The sequence below is a fragment of the Vespula vulgaris genome, chromosome 21 (genome assembly GCF_905475345.1).
Source record: "Vespula vulgaris chromosome 21, iyVesVulg1.1, whole genome shotgun sequence".
In the NCBI taxonomy this organism is placed as follows: Eukaryota; Metazoa; Arthropoda; class Insecta; order Hymenoptera; family Vespidae; genus Vespula; species Vespula vulgaris.
In genome coordinates this window covers 3,826,673-3,852,244 of record NC_066606.1, presented here as the reverse complement: position 1 = coordinate 3,852,244, position 25,572 = coordinate 3,826,673, and the positions used below count along the sequence as shown (strand labels likewise).

Below are 25,572 nucleotides of genomic sequence, written 5' to 3'. Positions count from 1 at the left end.
GAGTAGAATTCTTTCAGGGTGATTTCACTTATTAAAGTCGAATTATGGCAGAAAAAGGATATAGAATTGTATTACGAGTGATACACCGTACTTGTATCCAAAGTTCCAGAATTTTTTAAAGTTCCGCATTGCCTATCCTTTGTGAGTTATATTCAGAAAAATAGCCTGATTAATGAGGACGTAATCACTTGTGCGATATATTCTAACAAACTTGTGCACGTATTAACAACTTTGCTGCTACTAGAGAAGAATTCTAATCAAATCGAAAAATTTCGCTTTGATTAATAATCTCGTTTTTCGGTCTATAATAAAATTACCAGTAAATATCAAATTCCAAACACACAGACTCTACGTGTTGTAACAAAGTCTCTGCAAATAGAACACAGAAATTGGTTGATTCGAAACGCCATTTATACTTGACGTCTTGTCGTTCCACAATAACTTTAAAGTCCATGGCAAAAGAGGAATCTGAATTTGTTGGATATGTTCGTAAGCAGCAAAATTAACTTATAAATTTGCAATTATATTATGCATTTTATGAGGACACTTAAATTATTATTGACAAACACTCTATGAATATAATTCGAGCTAGAATTACTCGATCAAGAAACTTGGTATACAACTCATTTTTGGAATTTCAGTTGTAAATTCTTTGGTAGTATACAAAGTAGCGACAAAGAAAAATATAAAAATATAAAAAATGAGAATTATTAGTTGCGAAGTTACTAAAGCTACCTACAGATACAATATAATCTCGTCCTGATTTATGACGTAATCAAAATAATATCGAAGTCTGAAAACATTCTTATGGGCAAAATATTAGACGTGTACGCTATTTTATGCAAATAAAAAGCGTTCCAAGCTTGTTTCTCGTCGACGGAAGCTGCGTTATTGCGTCCTCTTTTGATTTTTCGGCGCCTATGCAAAAGTACTTTGCGCCTTAATTCTATTTACTATCTTTTAAAGCCTAACCCATACCTTACATCTATTTCCTACACAGATGATGCTCAAACGATAAAACAAGCCACGAACTCTTGCGGAACCACGATTTCCTCATACACGAAAAGACGCATACTCGAGGCAGAGATGGCCAAATCAGTACGGAATCAGAAACTGGAGTTAAAATTCTCGAAACGATCGAATCAACAGCAATCCTATCACCATCGTCTCGTCTCATTCGTACATCGCACGTGCCATCGTCGAGAATTGTCAATTCTATCGACACGTCGAAAGAATCGTCTGTTCTATCGATACGCCGCGAATAAGATGATTCGGCAAATTATCATTTCTGTGGCTTCGTTGACTGTCGTCTGGGTAAAAGGGGCGAGAACCTTACTCTTGCAGTTAATCGATGATGTGAACTCCAAAATGGAGACAGATCCGCCGTCGTCTTAACGCATTGATCGCTACATCATTTTAATATACAAGGTCTTTGATTTTAACGCCATATTCCTCCTCATTCTCTGAATTTGAATATGATGAAATTTTATTTACGTAATTTTATTACGTTCTTCTAAAAGTTTTGATCATTATTACTACTCTCATCTACTTCTATATATTTTTATATAGTTTAACATAAATTGTGAGGAAACAAAAAATCAAAGAAAAGTACTTGTAAGATGCAGAAGGTTTAATATTTGGAATAGAACTATCGAAGCAAGTCGAACAAAGTAGGCGATATTTTAAACAACTTATCGCTAATATTCTATACGTTTATTTACGGATGTTATTAATTGAAATGTATGTCACTCTCGAGCTGACGAACATCGACATAACGTCAGCATTTTGGACATTCTAAAATAAAGTAAAAATAGAAAGAGGTTGAAAATTGAAAATAAGAGAAAAGATTGCTTCTGCAACAATTAGAATTATGCTGGTAAAACGAACAAATTAATTATGAGCACATATTGCTAGTGCCTTATGTTACGTTGCTGCATAAATTTAAGCATCGTCGAGAAACACACGCGATCCACAAGTGGGCGATCAACGTGTTAATATGTTAATACGTGTCGCACGTTTTTCTTAGTAATTTCTCCTAAAAGAGAACACAAATTGGGATAGTCAGCAAGTAATCGATAGTATCTCGATGTTTCACATATAATCCGCCCTGAATCTTCAACTTCGTGGACTTTTGATGTCAAGCGATATTATACTACCCACCGAACGACGATTTGGCACATTAATTAATAAGCCGTAATATGATAAAAAATCTGACCCAATAATTGCATGGTTTACATCGGTGACAAGAAAATGCCATATAAAATTACAACGTAATTACTGATTTACAGATGTTAACATTGATTAACAATGTTCCGGTAACCGAGCCATTGATCGTGCATAATTTGTACTTTATAATTCGACTATTGCAATTAATCACTTGCACTAGTAACTATTTCACAGATGCGCCTGTCAAAACGCTACACTGTAACTCTCCATGAGGCGTCATTTGAGATGAGAAGGATCTGTACGATCTTATACAAAGAATTTTACAGACATGAATACTAACTTTTCTTATTAATAATCTTGCACAATATGATATACGAACAGTCTGGAATAAGCAGTGCCACGGGGCATTCCCACATAGTTTCATTGCGTTTTTTCTGTTTTGCACATAATTTACACCTCCTTTGTGGATTTTTTTAGCATTTGTAGTTGGAATATTCCTTGGTCTCCATTGCTTTGCTTGTAAACGATGGAGCAAACATCCTTCCACGTTTTTGATAATCAGGAATACATACATTTCGTAATATTTGTTCTGCCACATCTGAAAGAAACTTCGAAAACGAGTATTTTTGTACTTTTTGCTGCACCTATTTTCTTGCAAAATAGAACATAAGCATTGGAAAGTGCAATATCCGCTAAATAAAAAAAAATATTTTTTTTAGGACTTTTTACATATTTTCTCATTAATGAAAAAAAAAGATACATAACTATTCTATAGATCCACCCATCCATGCCATCATTATATTCCAAAACGATATTGGGCTTTATAACAAGGCTATTGTTATTTATCCATCTCTTCTTTTCCATTCCCATCGTCTCAATTTTCTTATGTTTTATGGACATTAAATATATATCTTTCTTGTCTTTATATTGCAACAATAATTGTGTACAACACGTCGTTGACAATTTTCAGACAAAAACATCTCCAGACGTGTGTGGCACGTCCTTCCAACGCAACTAGTCAATGATAAAGACTTTCACTTAGTAGACTTATGTTTGAACCGCCAGTGATATTAGTATATATCATAAGCTAGATCATATTGCTGACTACGAGATCGACTCCTTTCATGACGTATACGCGATCTTCCTTGCAAATATGTTCAATTTAACTGTTGCCGATTTTAAAGTAACTCTTTTCGTAGCTTCATTAGGTAGAAATTTGTCTCGCGATATAGATTTGCAACTCGCGGGTTTATTGTCGCTTCATATACGATCGACAAGATTTGCGATTTTGTCGAACAATCCGTCAATATGTATGCAATAGGATGTATACTTAACAAAAGACGTTCTATTCACAGCACGCCTAGTAAACTCAAGAATTGTATCACCCGTCAGATTGCGACAGTATTTTATTTTCTATCTCTTTGAGCTTTAATAATTGCTTGATTTTTTTTCCTTGCGATGTGGATAACCGCATAATCAATTCTTCTTTTAAAACTTCGTATTTACCTTCATTTGATAGATTCGTGATGATATCTATTATTCTCTCCATATGTTAGCTATCAAAGCTAGACATTATATATTAATATTTTATATTGTCAGCCCTGATGCCGCACAGGTTAAACTATACTTATAATTATGCGAACCAGTGCCTCGGGTTTGCAAAGAAGAAAAACAATTCTCTGTTACCATAAAGTTTATTATAACTTCATAAATTATTATAATTTAGAAATAATTTATTATAATGCCAATATCTCTGACTGAATCGACCATGTTGTATAAGCTATTTTCTCGAACTCCCTGATTTACGTCTCCTGCAGTTCTTTATCTAGTTTCTAAAAACTAAACATGCGCTTGGAACATGATTATTTCAGCCCCTAACCAAATGTTTAATCAAGGCCTTACCAAACAGCCAGCTAAAAGCGGTTCATTTTTGCCTAGACTTTTATTTCTCTGTATCGTCAAGTGAGCTCAAAATAAACAGTAACTACGTTGCTATAATATTCTTTTGATTGGCCCGATGATGCAAGACAATTTGTTAGAGATTATATTGAGATCCAGTAAATTGCAATATCATCAGAAGAAAACTGATAATGCAATTAATTTGGTTTCACAACGTCGAATGGAATAGTTCACTAGTTCCAGACTTGTTCAATGAATGAAACGACTATGTTGTAGATGTTCAAAAAGTAGGAACTATTCGAGTATCGCGGATACCTACACAACGCGAAGATGTATCGGTTATACCTTCACTGATTTTACCATGCCTCCAAAAGAATATACAACGCGTGTCCGTATATTTAACCTGAGAACTTAAATTACCAGAGGACAGCAAGGTTACTTTGTTCAAATTCACGAATCACTCCAGTTAGAAAGATGATTGTATCTCATCTTCAATTATATGACGCAATTCAATCATATGTTCTTCTCATGAGTGATTCAAGCGATCAAGAAGACATTGAATATCGACTTCAACGAGATTCGAATATGGACCAATTTCATGATCTCGATGGCAAACATTTGTTTCGAATTGATTCAATCATCATTGCCATACAATCAATGGAGTCACATAGGTGTCAAAGAAAATCCAGTTGATTTAATTTCTCCTGGCATAAGCTACGATAAACTGGAAAATAACAAGTTATAGTTATACAGGATCAACCTAGTCGCAGAATCACGCTATTCTATCTTACAAAAAAGTGAATTAATCTGAAGAAATTCAAAAGTTCGTCGACGCAAAGGCGAAGGGTCATGAGGCAATCTTTGTAAGTATTGCAAATGGTTAAGGCATCAAAACAACTACTTCATTGAAAAGCATTTGTCGATTTCGAAGATAGAAAATTCGTTGGCGTGTGTTTCATGGGAAACTGTCGCAAAGGATCAGGAAACAAAAGCAGCTGCAAATCTGTTGAAACAAAGTGCAAATCAACTGAAGATTAACGAAATGAATCAAGCTACAAGGTTACTTCTTATCGAACACGCTCAAGAAACCTCTTTCACGAAATTGCTTGTTATTATTGTCACCGTCAACAAAGGCCTAATGAACAATAATTTGGGGAAAAATTATCATTTAAGTACATCATTTTTATTCACAGAACTCTGTTTGTAAAGCGAATTTATCTTGAGTCCACAGTTTTGCAATATTTTCGAATTTTTTCACTTATAATGGTTAAATTAAGCGTAATTTTAAGTAGGCTACACCAATTACCTATCCATCTTTTGTTTCATTGTTCCCCGTTTTAATCCTTGCCTAAGAAAGCTTCGCAGCAACTTCCTACTATTTCTTTGCAGTCGGTTAAGATATACTACTAAGTCGAGACTAAACACTACTGAGAAATAAACTACTAAATTTGCTAATAATTATGTTTTATTTCCTGCATCACGATAAAATTTAACAGATTATGAGCTCGATATAACCTGACATACATTAGAATACGTGAAATCGATGGTTAGAATTAGTACGTTTTGAATCAAGTGTAAACTAATTGAAATTAGTTTAGTCAAAAGATTTAATTAGAAATGAGTAAAAGCAATATATTGTACATGCACAAACTCAATGGTACAAATTTCAAGTTATACCAAATACAAGCATTACTAAAAGAAAAATGTCTCCTAGACATAATCACTGGGGTTGAAGTAGTCTTCAGTAATAACATGAGTAGAAGCTAAGAATGAGTGGAATAAAAGAGATGGTTTAATACTGACTGTAATGGTAAGTATACTAGAAGATGAATAAGCGCAGTTAATCTTAACATATGAAATCTCAAAGGAAATCTCAAAGGATTCATTAAACCTTTGACGTTCGTAGATATCCAACATCTACTAAATGCTTCACATTAGCAATGGTTATATCCGGTATCCATTATATCTTAAAATAATTATTGTAAAAATGGCTAGAGCGGATTATATCTAGTTTTCACTGTTAATTGAAATGTTTTACAGTAACTAATGGCGATTAAATCTGACATTTGCAGTAACAATACGTGAATTAAACATAATCCAAAAAACTAACGTACAAAAAAGATCTTGACACGAATAAAATGTATTCATTTACTATCTTTTTGTAGAGTGTTATAGTTAAACATAAAGTAATTAATCATCGATAACATTACATACATAAAAATAAGTGAATCAGCTTGGTAAGTTGTTACGTCCAGAAGATTTGTTTCAAATATTAATAAATAGTTTGTCTTCTTTAAGATGGATAAAAAATTTGAAAACATGGCAAGTGTGGTAGTGAACGAGACTAATTCGGAAAACTGTGATGAAAATGAATTATTATAAACATAGAACGACGAAAAAAAGGGCGATCGAATGTACTGTACATCGGAATCTGAAGAAATTGATGATGTTAACGTATAAAATACAAACCCGTCAAATATTACGTAGATTTTGAAAAAATTTATGCCAATAATTCATGATTTTACATAACAACAATCGGGTATTCAAACAAATATAAATTCTTTTTGGGTATTTCTACAGTATTTTCAATTGTTTGTACCTAAAGGATTGATAGAGTTCATTGTTGAAAAAATAAACAATTTTGGAGACGAATGAATCCTGATAATCTTACATCTGGAATAGACCTGGATGAACTATATTGTTTTTTTACTATTTCCCTACTGATGACAAAGTATAAAAAATTATCATTAAACGAATATTGGAGCAAAAATAGATTGTTACTAAGCGAGATATTTGGGAAGATAATGATTAGAGATCGCAACAAATTATTACTAAGAAAGTTACATTTTGTTGATGATCATAAATCTAATTCTGATCGTTTATGGAGATTACGTTAAATAATCAATACGGAGAATCATTTAGTGATGCATTCTATCTACACTAAAACCTTTGTATAGATGAAAGTCCCTTTTTATATAAAGGCAAACTATCTTTTAAAGAATTTACTTCCTTAAAAAGGAATAGATTTAGAATAAAATCCTTTGTCTTTTGTGATTGTAAGACTAGGTATATACAAAATTATTGTTTACACTGGATCTGTGCTATAAGGTCTATAAGGTCGGTACTATAAGCTCCTAATATGCTTCATACAATAATATATTCAATAAACGACATATATTTTCAATTAGTGTGAGGTGAGAAAAATGAATACAAATATCAATTTTTTATAATCGTTTGTTTTATTTTATAAATCTTGAGAATGGCAAAACGATTGAAAATCTCTGAATTATTGTAAAAATTGATATCTAGGATGATGAATTCTATGAAAGTGGATCAGAAGAAAATAAAATTGAACTATGGGACATTCACGATGAACATTTTGATAGTGAGAATAGTGATAATAAGATTATAAAAGAAGAAAATGTTCAAGAGTTCTCAGAAAGTGAATTTGAAAATATTTTGAATTTATGTAAAAGAAGATGTGCTCGGATGCTTTCAAGTTCAGAAGATGAAAATGAAAGTATTCTACAAGATCATCAAAATGAAATTGCCGCAGACGGAAACAGTTGAGAAAAAAATAAAAGAAGGATCTACTCCTGGAAGATTATTTAGTCCTACAGAATATAGCAAAAAAAATTATGGAAGATGAAATAAATAGCACATTTTTATTACTAATTAACGACCATATGCAGGGAATTAGAAGCTTCCTGAATTTTGGGTAAAAAAGAAACCCTAATAAAAACAAACTTAAAAGCTTTCATTGGAATTTGGTATGCACAAGAAATAAACGAAACAAAAAATTTGAAATTTTCATATTTATGAACCAAACTTCTTTTCCAACACCATGAATAAACATGATTTTGTCGAAATATTGAGATTTACTCGCTTTGGTAAAAAAAAAAAAAAGTGATTTACAAAGTAACAAATTTGCTTTAATATCAAATGTATGAGATAGGTTTATTCAAAATAATCAGAATTGCTACAAATTAGGAGCAAATATTACAATTGACGAACAAATGTTTTCATTTAAAGCCAGATGCAGATTTATTCAATATTTGCCGAATAAACCGATAAATTTGATATTATGTTCTGACTGGCATCCGATGTTCAAAATAAATATATTGTAAACGGATTTCCTTATTTAGTAAAGGAGGAGACACGAGTAATATCACAACTTCTAAGTAAATTTGTCGTACTCAAATTTATCGAACCGTATACTATGAAGGGAAGAATCATAACAATTTTTTAACGACAATTTTTTACAAGCTTACCTTTGACATCTAAATTACTATTGAAAAGAACCACATTGATTGGCACTATACGCGGAAAAGGGAACTACCAAAAATTTCTACGACAAAGAAGTATATTATGACTCGTTTTTTTTTTTGTTTTCCCCCATTAAGAATATCAATAGATCAAGTGGAAGGGTTCTTACAATTTACTCAAGTAAGAAAATTTTTGTATTGAGTTCATTCAGAAACATAAATTCGTCAAAATTGAAAAAAGTAACAAGCACTTAAACGGTTGAATTTTATAATAAGACTAAATTTGGCGTAAATATTGCAGACCAAATGGCAAAGAAATGTAACGTCAAATCAGGATCAAGAAGATGGCCACTTGAAGTATTTTTTAACATTGTAGATTTAGCTGGCATAAATGCTTGGATCTTATATAAGGAAAGAACAAATACCCAGAAAAGATTTTATGTTTCAACTAGCGAACGAACTTGCCACTGAAAATGTCAGTAAGAAAAGAAATAGCTAGAGAAACAGTGTAGCTAGAGAAACATGGTGTAACCATGAAAAGAGATGTGCAATGTGTTTTACAATAATACAATCACTTGAAGCATAGAAAACGTCCTCCTTTAACATCCCAGCATAGAGAGAAATTTGAAGTTTGCAAAGATACTTATCCATTGAAAGAAATATTGGGGATAAGTAATCTTCACCGATGAAAAAAAATTCAATGTGATAGCCCAAATTGTTAAGATTCATAGTATCATGATCTAAGGAAAGATCAATACATTTTAAGTCGTTGGCAAATGGGAGAAGAAAGTGTAATGGTATGGACCGGAATTGAATGCCACGAAAAGACTGATCGATCTCATCTCAGATCGGTTGTACAATCAGAAATACATAGATCTAATCGATGGACAATTGAAACAATATGCCGTTCGAATTACAAAAAAGAATTCGATTTTGCAATAGGGTAATGCTTCTATACGCAATACTAAGATTGTAGGAAGTTATTTTTATGCAAAAGATATAAAAGTTTAAGATGATCTCCAGATCTGAATATAATAGAAAATTTGTAGGCGGAGTTAACGCAGGACGCGTTTATGTGAGAGAAATGCAGTTTAAGATTGATGATGACTTAAAATCAACAACTGGTGAAGAATGACATAATTTTCTTCAAAAAAGTATTTAAAAAACTATACAAATCAATACCAAAGCGTGTAGTTGAAGTTTTACAAGAAAAAAAAAGGTGGAAATACAAAATGTTAATAAATTTACTCACATATTGTACAAACGTAATTTAAATATAGCGTGCTATCATTTTGTTCCACTGATTTTAGCTTTCGTTTACATTTCTTTTCATAACTTCTCTAATCCATATTTTATGAAAGCAATCTTCGATATTACATATAATGGGATATAGAATACACAATGTACGCAAAATGTATGTATGTGTACCCATGTATTTAGGAATCGAAAAAAATATTGAGTGGACTATCATATTATCCCGGACTGTACATACATCGATTAGTATATAATCTATCGTATGGTATAAATCCGTTAGGGTCTACCACTCCAATGGTGATCGTCTTGTATATTAACAAATATGTCAGCTTTGCGCTTATCCTTTGCCCGAGACAATTAATCTTTCTATTGTACCTGTAGCATCTATTAAATTTTTATTTAATTCTTGTTTCCATTAAGCAATATGGTTTTACATTTTTGATTTCATCAATAAATTATGATTCCAACACGTTTTCACTGAGCATAAATGTTATTGACATTTCTTTTCGCATTCCCACTCATACAATTTTTCTTAGTGAAAGTTCCTCTGATAATATTGCGTCGTACAAATGTTTTTTATTTACATCATGGCAGATCAAAAATAATTTAATCTCACAAAATTTGATGGAAAGAATATCGCATTGTGGAAGTAGGACGGATATAAAGCTCGATAAAACTACAAGAATGAGAATCGACAGAGTGAAAGAAACGAAAGTTGAAGGCCGCCATGATCTTACTTAATCCTATACATCAATCGCTACGTATAAATTTAATTAATTGTACGACGTCGAAGATTATTTAGAGAAACAAGTAAGAATGCAAAAAAACGTTGTTGGCAACAATTTTATGAATTTCTCATAAAAAACAAAGAGCCCATCGTTACGCAGATAGAAAAATTAAAGATAATTGCAAGAAATTGCGTAATATAAATGAGAAGTCATCCGATGTCATAATCACGACGAAGCTGCTAAAATAGTTTGCCCTCAAGATTCTCCGCATTCGTAATGGCGTGAGAATGCACTGGCAAAAGAGAAACAGAAAAAGGAGATTGGATCATTCGCGAAGAAAAAAGATTTGTGACAGCTGAAGAAGAGGCGATATTTCTTGTGCTTTGAGTGTAGAACTTGCAAGTAAGATTAGACAGTCGATCAAAATCTAATTCGAACACATAGCGTGCGAAGAAGAAAAAACGAATCAGAAGAAGATAAAAGAAGGAAAGAAAAATAGCTCATATAATTACTGTTACGGAACAGTTCATTAATATTACAAATGCAGGAATAAAATTGCGGACGAAAAGTCTACAGAGAACACTAAACTACAGAGAAAAAAGAGCATGGTGCAATCAGAATGATGTACGACTACGACGTTTCAGCGTTATATTGAAAACGTTAGAGTTGTAATAACGAACAAGTTGAAACAAATCATCCCTTACGAATGAGTATACATTATTTGATATAAATGAGTTTCTAGTATTAATTTATTTTTAATAAATATAAAAATAATACAATACAATGGGAAAACAAACGAAAAGAAAGAGTGAAAAAACCGATATCTGCGACAAAATAATAGCACATCCTGTAAATTTTATAATATTTTGGAAAAAAGATAAAAGTATATGTCTCTATTCATACGCTTCTTCAAATATTTGTTATAATATGTGTTGACTAGTGATTTTGATATTTAAATATTGTTTCTAAATTCTTCGAATTATTGTTTCTGTAGATTTCATGCTAAATCAGCTCGATATAATAATGAAAAACATGGCATATTTTTACTTCTCAATTGAATACGAGCAAGTGAAGGTGAAAATAAAGTAAGTGGAATATAGTATAGAAATATTATAAAATTTCTAAAGAATAAATCGTGGGTAAGAGCTAACTAGTAGTGAAATAAAAACAATTTTAATATTATCAAAAGAAAATTATTTCAAAAATAGCTAAAATAATTCATAGAAAACAAAAAGTTATAATTTTACTAAAAACTCCACATAAATATGCAAAAACAAAATGTCTTGGACTATCTGTATCACTAACAGCACGCGAAAAACGTGCCATTCTAAGAGTAACATCGAATTCACTGATGACTGTAAGACAAGTTGCTGAAACAGCAGAGGTTTTTTTTTATTAAATTAAAGTCCATGTAATATGTCCAATGAGACCTTCGGCAAATTGAATTAGCATATAAGGGTAGTATGTACCACATAGTCAGATGTCACATGTCTAGACGGGTTTTATTATGGCTTTATACATTAATAATTTATTGTTGTATTTAGTTTTCAACCAAGGTTAATTAACCAACAGATGTTTTTTCTTAGAATTCTGATTTGATGAATTTTTTTATTTATCTGTTTTTTCCAAATAAGTTTTGCATCTAGGTGGAGTCATAAATATTCGATATCTTCTGCTTCTAATATTTCGTTATTGTAAAGTGTGACCTTTGCAAAGGATGCAAATGATATGATTACATTTACTATAATTCTTTTCTATTTTTTTATTTTATTCGTAAAATTTCATTTATAACTAGCTCTGTCGAGCTAACCAACAAATTTGATATATATAAGTGTCGTGTGTATATGAATAACATCCAGTGCTATTTTCACAAATTTTCTTGTTTATCGTTTCCATAAGTCAGGTGGTTTTATCCTTTTCAGTTTTCTGATGCTCCCAATTTGTGTTAGATACTTGATTAGTTTGTTAGGATGATTTTTTATTCTGTGACTATATGATATTGCGAACTTTTGAATTCGTTCTTTTACGTTATTTAATTTTACATTTTGATGAAGAGTTTCATCGCTAATATACTGCTACGTCTCACGAAACACGAATCTCAGAAAATTGTTAATTCTCTAGAGAAACTCCTGCGTAGTAAGAGTATGTACCACTTTGGTTTTTACCTGCTGTGTGCAATTCAGTGGCACAGGATTGGATTACCTAATAGTATGCCAAACAGAATGCACAAATCAATTAAATAGCATCTACATTTGATTTCGACGAATGGGCGCGCTATGATTTACCTTTGATTTCGCGATGTGTCGGACAGAAAAGGTTGACTGACGACAACCTGTCGTTGGAATCCATCTTTCTGATTGGGGAATTTGATGTAGCTGTTGTCGAATAGGTCGATTTTCCTTGTTCTCGGCTCGATTGATTCGATTCCACAAAGGAGTAGAGATGATTGGTAGAAAAGTTATACGAAAGATTTTGCCGACTGTGTCATGGAGAACGAAATTCTTGATCGCGTTAATCAACTTATAAATGAACGAATTAAATCTTGAATTAAGAATCGTTTCAAAATGAATTGGGAGAAAAGTGAATCGTTTCGGCAAATAGCCACAACCAGGATTATTGAATTAGATCGTTTCAACAATACTTAATTTATTCGAAAAATAACAATAACAAATTGATACAAAAGGTTTTGAACTTGCAGTATATATCGATAATAGAAGCGAATAATCAAATAATCTAGGCAAAAATAATCTATGAAAACAATCTGTACTGTGAAAGTCTAAAAGAATAAGTATATGAAAATCGACTGAAATGAATGGTCGAAAAATAATCGATGAGACCACTCGTGCAGTCGGTTATATAGCGAGTGTTGACCAGTCGGCGAAGGATAGCTTGCTGCTGCGTCATCATTAGCCCGTCGTGATTCTATCCTGACTTGCGATGGAGACGAACAATTGGATCTCGTTTTTCGAACAATTGGCAATGCGTTGCCGTCTACTATGAACACTGAAGCGTTGCTGGTGGTGGAGATGAGAACTTCATGGATGCGTCGCACATGGTTTCGGCGTTTGCCGTTCCCCTACTTTTCGTGCATCTAGCCTTAGCCTAGATCACATTGCTCTTTATTTATAATAATAATAATAGTAATGCGTTTTTAGGAATAAAGATATATTATAAGGTAGATTCACATTCTAGTTTTACTTCTACTTTATATAGAAAAATCGAGATGTCGGTTCTTAACATCAAAGTTCGGAAAAATTCTGGGATTCCGATTTATAATTTTATTTTACAGTTTTACGTTGACGTAGAGCATGATAATACCAAGGAGCAGCTACAATTGTCCTTAGAACTTTGTTTTGGAATCTCTGAATAATGTTCACATTGCTTTTTTTTTTGCGTAACTTCATAGTTGTATATCACATGTCAATTTTGGAATTATTGAGACTTTGTATAGTAATATTTTCTTTCATAATGATAGTGGAGATTTGTATCCCAGTATCCAGTATAACTTTTCTATTTGTATATCTAGCTGTTTCCTCTTCATTTGTATGTGCTTTTTCCATGTTAGTCTTTTGTCCAAATACATTCCGAGATATTTAATATTATCAACTGTAGCAAGATATTCGTCTTTTAATTTAATGCTTACGCTTATAACTTTCCTTATTGTGAATATGATAGGAGCTGACTTTTTTGCATTTATTTTAATTTTCCATTTTTCAACCTACTGTGCTATCATGGTTAATGCTTCCTGTACGGGGTTAGAAGGGCTTCTAAGGGAAATAATAAATCTGTCATTGATCACCCTTTCCGTCACACATTGCTAGTGCCGTATCGTTTACGCGTAATTCATGTCAAAACTCTGCCATACAGAGAAACAGCTCCGCGCAAAATTCAGCCGTACTTAAGAGATTAATCAGAGGTGCTAATTTAACAGTGATAATTTAATATATAAAAAACATAGTTCAGTAATTATCATAAACAGTTCAGTGATTCATTAACTACAAAATTAACATCATTTTTCGTGAAATTTTATTATTGTCAAAGATCTAGATACATTATATCTAGATAAATTATAATATTAATTTTTAAAGCACAATTAACAATTTTAAGAAATTCCTTGACAAATTTGACAAACATTTGGCAAAGAAACTGGAAGAAATATACATTTCTTTCAATAATCCCTATACACAATTAAAAATATTAAAATCCATAACAGATCACAAAGCAACTAAAATGCAGATACATATAATTGAAAATGTTTACAATGCAATTGCACTTGCAAATAATATTTTAAAATCATCAACAAAATTATCAATTATTTGAAAATTCCTTTGCGACAATAGAAAAAAAATCAATCTTTCTAAATTCCATAAAAAGTATAAAAATTGACTTATTCATAAATATATTATACATTCATATTCATGACAAATTAACATCAGGGACTAACAAACTTAATTACAGAAATTATAATATTTACGATCTTTGTTAATTGACGAAACATATTAATTCATTTGAAACTACTAACGACAAGTATTCAGAAGCCTGGAATCTTTTAAAATTTACATACGATAACGATCGAGTAATAATTTTACGATATATATACTTACTATTTGAACTGTTTATTTAACCACAAAATTTCCAATTTAATTGGGATAATTAACAATCAACGATAAACAGCAACACATTCGTGCAATGAAATCATTAGGATAATCAGTTGAACAATGGAATGCACTACTCGTATACATAACGTTATGAAAATTAGATAAGAATATGACATGAATGGTAGAGGACTCTAACCAATAAAACGATAATTAAATACAAAGCTATCGTTTCTTTTTTGCAATAAGTTGCCTCATGTTCCTCGTAATGAAAATTAAACATCTATTACGGTTAGTGTACAATCATGATCAACCGATAATATTAACAGACTTTAAACAAAGTTTTTATTTTAACATTAATATTTGCCTTATTTGCAAAGAGCAACTCGTTTTGAAAAATTCCTTAATTGTTTATGTTGGAGCTGCGATAAACGATTAAAGCGATGATAAGGGTGGAACGTAGAAACATATTCTATTGTTTTATAATGGAAGTATTTATATTGAAGCAGCGAGCAGAGTTACGTTTACTAGATGACCAAAGATATAAACGTTAAGAATCAAATATTACTTTTTCTTCGCTATTATCACCGTTCTTTTGCAACCTTAACGTTGATGGATATAAAAGTGTTTATTAGACAGAGTATGATATATAATCTACTATTTTTCCATAGAGCATCTGATTAGCAACTTCAAGCTACTTTTATTTTATATTATGCAAATAAGAAAAATATTAAAGTAAAAATAGCAAAATGTCTCATTTTAAAGACGAAGGTTTAATTTAAGACTCTACTTCTCCGAATTTTTGAAAAAGCTTTATTTTCTTTGAAAAAACGTGTTAAAAATTGTATTTTTTGAAAATTTTATTATTCAGTATTTTTTTGCAAATAGTTTATGCAGAAATAAAAAATTTTAATTTTTTTAAAAATTCAGAAAAGTAAGTAAATCTAAATTAAAACTTCATCTTTAAAATAAGACCTCGATCATCAAAATCGATTAAGAATTACGCCTGTTCTCTGAAAATGAATTCAGTAAAAGTTACTAACACTAAAAATATCTTCTGCTTAATGTAGTTACAATTATCTTTATATCAGATGAATACATGTGTATTCCTTAGCAATGGTAGTAAATAAACAGATGTTGATTCATTTATGTCAGTTGTTATCTGTTTGTTCGTAGAGAGTCGCAACTTTGCCACTCACAAAAGTTGTGATTGTTACCGTGGCATAGCATATTACAATAGTGCATTATATAATTTATTGAGTTAATGTAAAAGTTCATCTCGTTTATGACATTAAATGGCGTTGTAAAACCGAGATATTATTAACTTCACACGTGTAAAGTTTTGATATTATTTGACAGAAGAAATTTTAGCGAGTATTTATGAAAAAAATTGTGTCATTATATTGTGTTATTTTATATTTTATTAAGCATTAAAAATTGCAAAAAATAAGCACCATTTTCGACATATGTTTTTTTATTTCCGTAAAGCCAAGAATGCTTTACAGGCGCAAAAGAAGATACGTATGGTGAAGATGCCCTTGAGGATTCCATATGCCACGTGAGTGGTTCAGAAAGTTTTGTGAAAACAATTTTAATCTTAGTGATACAACATGTCCTGGACGACCGGCTGAGACTGATAACGGCGAAATTTTGGAGCTAATTAAAAGTGATCGGTATAGAACAATTGGAGAAATCGAAGAAATTCTTGGAATTAATCAATTAATCAATCAACAGGAGCAAGGCGATTACATCAACTTGGAATAATTAACAAGACCGATGTATAGGTTCCGCACAAGTTAAGGCATTCCATGCCACGTGTACCAACGATAATACATCAAATTTTCCATTCAGGCCGCATGTACCACCAGTGCTACACTTTACACGTATGTACTTATTTAAAGCATTAAAAACATACATATTATAATAAGTTTAAGACTGTAAAATATATTTTCAGCGAAAGAGTGAGGCATTATAAAAAATGTAGTATAGAACAAAGCAAATAATTTTGTTTAATTGTTATATTTACAATATTTAATAATTACATATGATTCACTTTGTTAAAACAAGGAATGCACAAAAGGGCTTATTTGGATGTAAAACGATACTATTCTCATAATTTTTTGTCTTTCTACTTCAATATCAAATGTTTTATATTTCGTTTGTAACAAGAACTACAATGTTTTCTAACTTTGCCCTCCTATTTTTTAATTTCATGACGTTTTGTAGAATTTGTTGTAATTTGAACAGATAAATCGTTGTTTTCATCCTAACAGTGACATGAATAAATAACTTGTCTTCTGAATTCTACTATCGATATAGATTTATGTTGCTGGATATTATATAATATTCAAACATTTACAACTGATGTATTTAATAAAAGCTCAAATCATACTTTTTTATACTATTTTAAAGTTTTACGTAATGGATTACTGTATGGTGCCAATTGGTTAGAAATATCAATGGAACTCTTGGTTTCATTATAATCAATAAAAAGTTTAATTAAAGTTCGATTAAACGTTATCATATACTTTTTTTTTAACAACAGCCATATTTGTAGAATGTTTGGTAGATAATAGCAAAACATCGCGTTTGTTTTACCATTTCATGATATCAGCTTTATTTTATTTTGCAAATATTTCTCCTCCTTGTAATTTTTTTGCATTACTTCTTTGAAAATTCTATGACAATTTGATCAAATTGTTTCTATTACGTATATGTCTATGACAATAAATTCTTCTGCTAAATCTATGCTAATATATCAATTATCAATGCAGAAAGTATGTCCTTTATCAACAATATTTTTACAAAGTGAAGTGGCAACACCTGTAGGAATAGTTCTCTTCTTGCCAAATCGTTTATTGCAGTATATTTCAAAGTTATAGGTATATTCTAGTTTGAAGCTACTATATCGGTGCCGTTTTTGTTTTATATATTGTCTAAAAACGACACGGTCTCAAAATGGTATTATAGATTCGTCAATACATACTACTTTGGCTGGATCATAATATTTTGCATAATTTTTATATTGTGCGAATTGAGACTACAACAGTGGGCTCATTTCCCAAAATATATTGATCAAGCCGCTCAAAAAAAGAACACCAAAAGATGTGCAATGTTTGAGCGTAAAGTTGCCTTGCACATGCCTAATTGTTTTAAAAGATACCACACTGTGATTAAATATCAATCTTTTTAATTCAATGTACATTTTTATAATTTTCGTATCTAAAACTATTACTGAATATAGAATTAATCATTTAATTTGACAATTCATTTGCTTTTAGGTAAATCTTAATGTGGTAATCATTTTCAATTATATTTTTAACATCAAATAAATAATATTTTTAACATTTATTTTCAGTTATATATCTAATATTAAATACAAATGACAAATTTATTTGTAAAAGTTTTTTTATTCATCCGCCGTTTACTATTCCGTATTTGTTCTTCATCCAATAATTGCTTTAAATAAGCAGTGATTATATACACTTGATAAATATTGCGTATCCACTCGGTGGCGATATCGATATAAGCGAATCGAACTCATATACGCTATAAGCACAACATTTTCGTTAAAGTCCATCTGAAGTATTTAACTAAAGCTTGTGGCTACCGACCTAATTTTCTTTCTATCAACTCTTCCATCTGGTCTGTACTTATTGGTTAATACCATATATACAACAATCGATAACATCTTTTCCTTTACATCGTTCAACTAAATTGCAGACATCTTTATCCAGCATACCATTTCATTAGTCATTGCCAATGTATACCTTCCCCTTTTATGGCTATGTCCAAAAAACAATAGCATGTTCAGCAAAATTGTCCTTATAAGATCTTCGATTTTTCTTTGGTTTTGTATGATGATCTTCATCTTCATTTCCTTCTCCATGTTCTTCAATGTCGTCTTCGGTGTTTTCTTCTCGGATTTTTTCACTTTCTTCGGTATCTTCTCCATTTACCTCTATATTAACCAAAGCTTAATTCGTGAACTCTATTTTCAAAAGATTATTTTTATTTGATAAAGACTCCTTTTCCTTAATGGTAAAATATTCATTGAATCTATAAACTTGATGTCACGATTCATAATAATTTTGTCCATACTGTTATCTAAAAGGCGATATTCTTTAGAATTCTCATTGAAACCTGAAAATCTGTACTCTTTATCTTTATTGCCCAACTTTTTTTATTCTTTGGGTATGTGTGCATATGCCTTACATTTGAAAGTATGTGTATCCTTAAGATCAAAATCCATACTACACCATCTCTTTATCGAGTTTATACGTGTAGACTCAGTGGTTAGTCTACACCTATTTTGCAAGTAGTTAGCAAAGTAAACAGACTTACAGTACTTTTTCTCGAATCCTACATTGATTAAAAGACATTTCGCCATTTCCGTTAAGGATTTATTCTTTCTTTTTGCAACTATTCTTTTGCATTCTGTTCTGAAATGTAATTGACTGTATATTGATTCTTGATACTTTATTTTCTAAAAAAATTTTTTAATTCTTTATTTACATATTGTTTACCCTGTCCGATCTGAATACCTTAGGAATTTTATCATCTTTACATCTTATATAAAATCTTTAATCCTGACTGTTACCTCTAATTTCTGGTCTAGCAGATATATTATGTATTTACTATAATCATCAATTAATATTAATATACAGCACTTCTTCTCTGGCATTATGGTCTGCAAAGATTCACAAAGATCTGTATGAATTAATTCTAATATCTTTTTGGATTTACTATCAGACTTTAACGGAAAAGGTCTTCTTGTCATCTTCTTCTTAATACAAGTGTCGTAAACTTTCCTTATTCACCTCTTTAATCATGACACCCATAATCATACCTTTAGACACTATTTCCTTAATTTCTTCAAAATTCCTATATCCTAAGTTTCTATACCAACTGTGCTAAAAATTAAGCAAATGATTTTGAACTATAAGTGCCTTATTGAATTTTTTTAACTTATATAAACGTTCACATAAATCATCCTTAGCTGAAACATTATTCTTATTCTTTGTCACACATCTTTCTTTGGTAAAAGTAAATTCGTGATCCTTGTGATATCAAATTTTCTCTTAATGCTGGAACATAAAGTACTTCGAAGTCTTCGCATAAAATCTTCCTATCCTTGCATGAGCGTACGTGACTTCTTAGGACTGACTGGTTGTTTTAAAAAGTTTATATCACGATATGTGCTAATGGTCCGACTATTGACCGATCTATCGAATAGAACTTTTAATGAATATTGAATTCGTGCAACTGAAGTCGATAGTAATTGATAAATTTGTCTTAAGACTGTATAAGGCTAATCTGAATACAAAACTATAAACGTATGCTGTTATTCTGAGCTATAGAAGCTTTGACATGTGTTTATTTGTTTATGAAGCAAAACTGTTACAAAAAGATCAAGAAGATTTTTCTTCATCCAATTTATTACATAAGTAATAAAACTACATTGGTTGTAAAAGGGTATACAAACAAACTCAAGGTGTTAGCCATTCTAAAAGCACTATGCAAATTTAGGATATACGTATTTGTTAAATATAAAGTTTGAAATTGTAATGGACTATAAGGTTTTTACAGTAACTATGCAGAAGAAAGATTTTCATGTATGTAAGCTAGATTGACTCTTTTTTTAACGGAATTTGATTCTACAATCGAATATGAATCTTGCTATTCATATGTTTTTTCAGTTATTTCTTATATGTCGACTTTAATGACTTTGAAATGTAAATATGACTTCTAAATTTTTAGAATTGTTGTTTTGGTAAATTTTATAGAAAATTAGTTCGATAGAATAATAGCATACATGGCATATTTTCATTACTTAGTCTAATGAAGATGAATAAGTGAAATATAATGTAATAAAATATTATATAAGATTTTTTAAGAATATAATATGGTAAAAATTATCTAATAGTAAAATAAAAACAATTATGATATTATAAAAAAAAATTACTTCAAAGATAACTAAAACAGTTCATAAAAATCGAAAAGTTATTATAAATTTACTTTAAAATCCCAGAAAAATATAGAAAAACAAAACGTTTCAGATGATATGCAAAAAAAGAACATGCGAAAAACGTGCTATTCTAAGAATAGCATCGAATCCACTAGTGATTGCAAAACAGATTACTGAAATAGCAGAAGTAAAAGCAAACATTAGAAATATCTAACATATTCTTTAAAATGTGACCATTCGCAATGAAAAAAATCTCAAAAAAAAATTTCTATCTGAATCATATAAAAAGATGAGATTATAATTTGCAAAACAATATGCATATTGGGAAAATTAGTGGAAAAAGTAATATTTACTAAAGAAAAAAAATTTTATTTGGACAGACGTAAAGAATAGAATTATTATTATCATGATTTTTAGAAAGAAACAATATTTTTGAATGGTCGTTAAATGACGGAGGTATTATGATATAGACCGGTACTGATTACCGTGGAAAAACAAATATAAGTTTTATCAATAATAAAATGAATTGTGTACAATATTTAAAAATAATTAGTGAACAAATTGCAACATGTATAACGAGAGTTCCCGTGAAAAATTCATGTTCAGCAAAGAATGCAGTGGATAGTTCATACTATGAAAGTTGTAAAACTATTTTTTGATAAAAATAATATTTAAATTTCGAAATAGCCAGCTCATTCCCCTAATATAAATATTATTGAAAATTCTTGAGGAAATCTTGTTAGAACTATTCGTGTTAAAGGAAAACAGTTCAATAATTCAGGTATTCACTTTCTGTTATTATTGATTTTTACAATTTTATGATTCGAAGTTAATATTCTAATATTTTTACTCAGTTTAAATTTATACATTGTTTGAGTACAATTATTTGATTTATAAAGTACTCTTGAGAAACATTCCATTTTGTCTTTTGCTGATTTCGCCAACTTGGGCAATTCTCTTCTGTTACTTCAAATAGTCCCAAATAATGTTGTTCGTGTTGCTAATAATTTTGTTATCAGTGATGCACTTGTGAAAAAGTTGTCCGTCGTAATATGTCTCCAATATCGAGTAAATAGTTCAATTTTGAGGAGAACAAATTCATTGAGTGGTATTGACAATGGTTGGGTTTCTCCCAAATATGAAAAACTCTTTATAATGTATTTACTGTTGATATTTGATGCTAATCAAAACTTGATACCAAATTTATTAGACTTACTTATTATGTACTGTGTAAATTTATATCTTGCTTTTGTAAGTAATAGTTGCTAATCAACAAGTTGCTCATAAGATTCATATCGGGTTTGTAAGTATTTTGAACATTCTTAATAAATCTGTTCTATATATATAAAATTAGAACAAAATCGTGCTAAGATATATACAACTATCTATAGTTGTGATACTTAAGTCCAGAGATAAAGTCCCAGGTAGAAAAATTTAGAAAATGATACAAATTTGTACACCGCTCAAAAGATCGGTCACGGTAAACAAGTCAGGCGATGAATTTCTTTCAATCAAAAAATCAAAAAAGAAATAGCAAAAAAAACAGTTGAGAAATTGATTAATTAGAGAATCTAAGAACTTACAAAAAGTTGATGATGAACAGAAGAAATAACATAAATGTACAACTCGTAATTAAATTTTGAACCGGTCATTTGTCCGGGTCTGGTATAAATAAATATTTATTAGTGGTAAATAGCACCCACCTTTATTTTGACGAATGGCTGCGTTGCAATTTACCTCAGATTTCGTGATATCTCAGATTGCGAGAGTTGGCTAGCGGCGAAATTTGTCGGTAGAATCCACTTCTGGATTGATGAAATCGATGGAAGCTGAATTTGGACTGATCGATTCTCATAATCTTTGGTTTCTGTTGATTCGATTCCCAAAGCGTCGTGATGATTAGAAGTGAAATTATACGTAGAAGTTTGTCGACTACGCCACTGAGAACGATTTTTATAAGCGAACGAATTAGAATTTGATTTAGGATTCATTTTAATTTGGAATAAATTGAAGATCGAAAAACATCGTTTCTATTAGACACAACCGGGATTATTAATTTAGATTAATTAGATTGATTTAACAATACTTAATTTATTCAAGAGTTAGAATAAGTTTGATAGAAAAATGTAAACGATAATAATCGTTAATAATTTAAGATCAATAACCAAATAATGATTTGAGAATTAATCGAAGTAATAGACAGTAAAGCATTGAATAATAATCGAATAACGATCGAATAACAATCGAGAGTAGTCGAATAAATAACTAAAGAAATAATAATCGAAGATAATCGAATATAAGAAAAATCGAAGTATAATAATTTAACAGTCAAGAAAATAAGCCAAGAAATGATCAAAAAAAATAATCGAAGTAAAAATCTAAGAGATAATCGATGAAATCGAAAACGGCCTATACAGCTGTTTATATAAAGAGCGTTGACCAATCAGCAAAGGATAGCTTGCCACTGCATTGTCATTGGTCCGTCGTGGCTTGCGGCGAAGACGTCCAAAGGAATCGTTCGATGCGACGCTGCGTTGCCGGCTGTAAGCATTTGGAAGTTGCGTATAGTGAAGATGGATCTCCATGGACTTGTGCTCGTCTCGTGCATGAAGAGTCTGCTGTTCCTCGACTCCTTGTATACGTAGACTTAATTAGGTCATATCAATCTTTATGTATAATAGTGTTATATATATATATATATATATATATATATATATTAGAATATGTGTATTAGTAAATAATTATGATTCCGCATAAAACAGATTCCAGTAACATAAACAAATACGAAACAAAAACGAGATGTCGCTTATTCAAAACAATATTAGAAAAAATTTAGAGTCTCATTTTATAGTTTCAAGTTGGCATAGGATGTAATATTACTTCCTCTTATTTGAAAATATACGTACATATACGTACATTTTAGAATCCTTGTGTATAGGATTTAATTTGATATATGTGTTCTATCTAGATTTTCTGTTGCGTCTCCCTCTTCTTCGCGTGTTACGTATGATTCTCAAGTATCTTCGTCTCCTGCTCTTTTCGGTTTTCTAGCTAAATAAATTAAGAGATGTGTGAGTGAGTCTCATTACGTGCAGCCTCCACCCATAATGCGTATCCATGTAAGAGAATCTTGGCGATGTATTTTGTGGATCGAAAAATAATGAATATCCGAAGATATTTCCTGATCAAAAAGTAACGAATGCTCTGCAGAGTCGTTCACCTATGTTTGCGACGATCTTGTCCAGTGAGTCTTCGTCCATGAGATTATATAATGAAATTTTTCCTGTGGGTATATGTTTTCAACTAATTCCTCTGACGAATGTGTCAAGGATGGCGGGTTTCTTTATGGGTTCCATAATGTGTGATCTCAACTTATTGAGGTCACGATTAACTTCCATTTGTTCCAGATATTCAGGATCGGTGTACTCGATGTTACTTGATACTGTACTGTGTACATTGTATATGTAAGAAGCAACTCGTTGCAATCCTTTGATGAACCTTTCTATATTATTCGGGTTTTTGGAGCCAAGAAATATGATTTATTTTGATACATTATGGGTAATTCCCTGTAGCAGTCTGCTACTTGCCGTATTTTTACTTCGGTTGCAACACATTTAATTAAGTGAATTACTACTACTATATTTAGTGTCGCTTGTTTATTACTATGTAGGCCATTCAGGAGAACAATTAACTCGCTATGCTGCACTTTACTAAAACCGTATATCAATTATATGATTTCCACGAAGCAATTTTATCGGCATTTTGATTTATTCAAGTAGTGTTCTTTAAGAAGTATACACAATCCCCTATCTGGAATTTACCGACTTCTATTTCTTATCATGATATTGTTTTTATCTTACCTTTGCCTGATTTAACACGTTCACGCCAGCACTGCTATTTGCGCTTCTCTCTATGGAGCGGCGCTTATATTAATGCTTTACTTCATCCTACTTTTTTTCAATTAATATATGTTAAATTTCCATTATTGAAATTTTAACTATGTGGCAATTTTTATTAAGTTATTAAACGAACTAAATTTTTATTGATATGCTCACTCTGACGGAAAATTCAAGTGTATGTAAGATTTGTACGCGCCGGTATAAACGTCTTAAATTATGTCTAGCAGCTTCTTGAGATCTATTCAATTGTTCGTTTGACTTTGCTAAGTAATACGCATAAATTTTGTTTCGCAAATTATTTATGGAAATCATTTGGCATTCTGGCTAACTCACCAAAGACGAGCTCATGTGGTGTGTACTACGTACATGGCATTTGGATTCCTTTCCATGATATGATTTTTTTCCATAAAGTTTATTTTGCCTGAGTTTTTAAAGAAATTTGTCGAGTATACCGCCATGAGGGATAGGGAAACAGTTCGGGACTAAGTGGAATTGTATCGGACGTTCATAAATGTCGAGAGTGCATGGACCGTAGGTCGTGATCGTTTCATTGGTAATTACTGTGGTGATAAACCCTTTCTCTACGGGCGATTTCTCCGACGCGGCACTCCCGCTGTACGAGCCGCCACACCAGAAATATACACGGTACTCAAAAGAAATCAACAGTGACTGCATTTATGTCTCATTGCAACCCGAGTTGCTAACGGCATTTATTGGGGAAAAAAGAAAAAAAAAACCTTATCTCAAAATGGGGTATTTATAAGTTCAAACTACATTCACTTTTAATTACACTTTAGA

The 25,572-nt window shown here is 31.1% G+C and overlaps 3 long non-coding RNA genes across 7 annotated transcripts in view; 2 read left to right on the top strand and 1 right to left on the bottom strand.

Annotated features, from left to right (window-relative positions):
• LOC127071397 (uncharacterized) overlaps positions 1 to 16,887 on the top strand; it is a 55,770-nt gene extending 38,883 nt beyond the window's left edge. The window contains exon 6 of the long non-coding RNA XR_007785007.1: positions 16,413 to 16,887. This is a non-coding gene — a long non-coding RNA (uncharacterized LOC127071397). The remainder of the gene's footprint in view (positions 1 to 16,412) is intronic.
• Positions 16,888 to 16,891: 4 nt separating this feature from the next.
• LOC127071396 (uncharacterized) lies at positions 16,892 to 22,721 on the bottom strand. 2 transcript variants are annotated; one of them, XR_007785004.1, is made up of 2 exons: positions 22,579 to 22,721; positions 16,892 to 19,349 (listed from the first exon to the last, which is right to left on the bottom strand). It is a non-coding gene; the product is annotated as an uncharacterized LOC127071396 (long non-coding RNA). The 2 variants fall into 2 exon arrangements; XR_007785005.1 differs by having other exon boundaries at positions 16,892 to 19,344; positions 22,579 to 22,714.
• Positions 22,722 to 23,017: 296 nt separating this feature from the next.
• The window catches only part of LOC127071395 (uncharacterized), a 27,344-nt gene continuing 24,789 nt past the window's right edge, over positions 23,018 to 25,572 (top strand). For all 4 annotated transcript variants that reach the window (XR_007785000.1, XR_007785003.1, XR_007785001.1 and 1 more), the window contains exon 1: positions 23,018 to 25,527. This is a non-coding gene — a long non-coding RNA (uncharacterized LOC127071395). The remainder of the gene's footprint in view (positions 25,528 to 25,572) is intronic.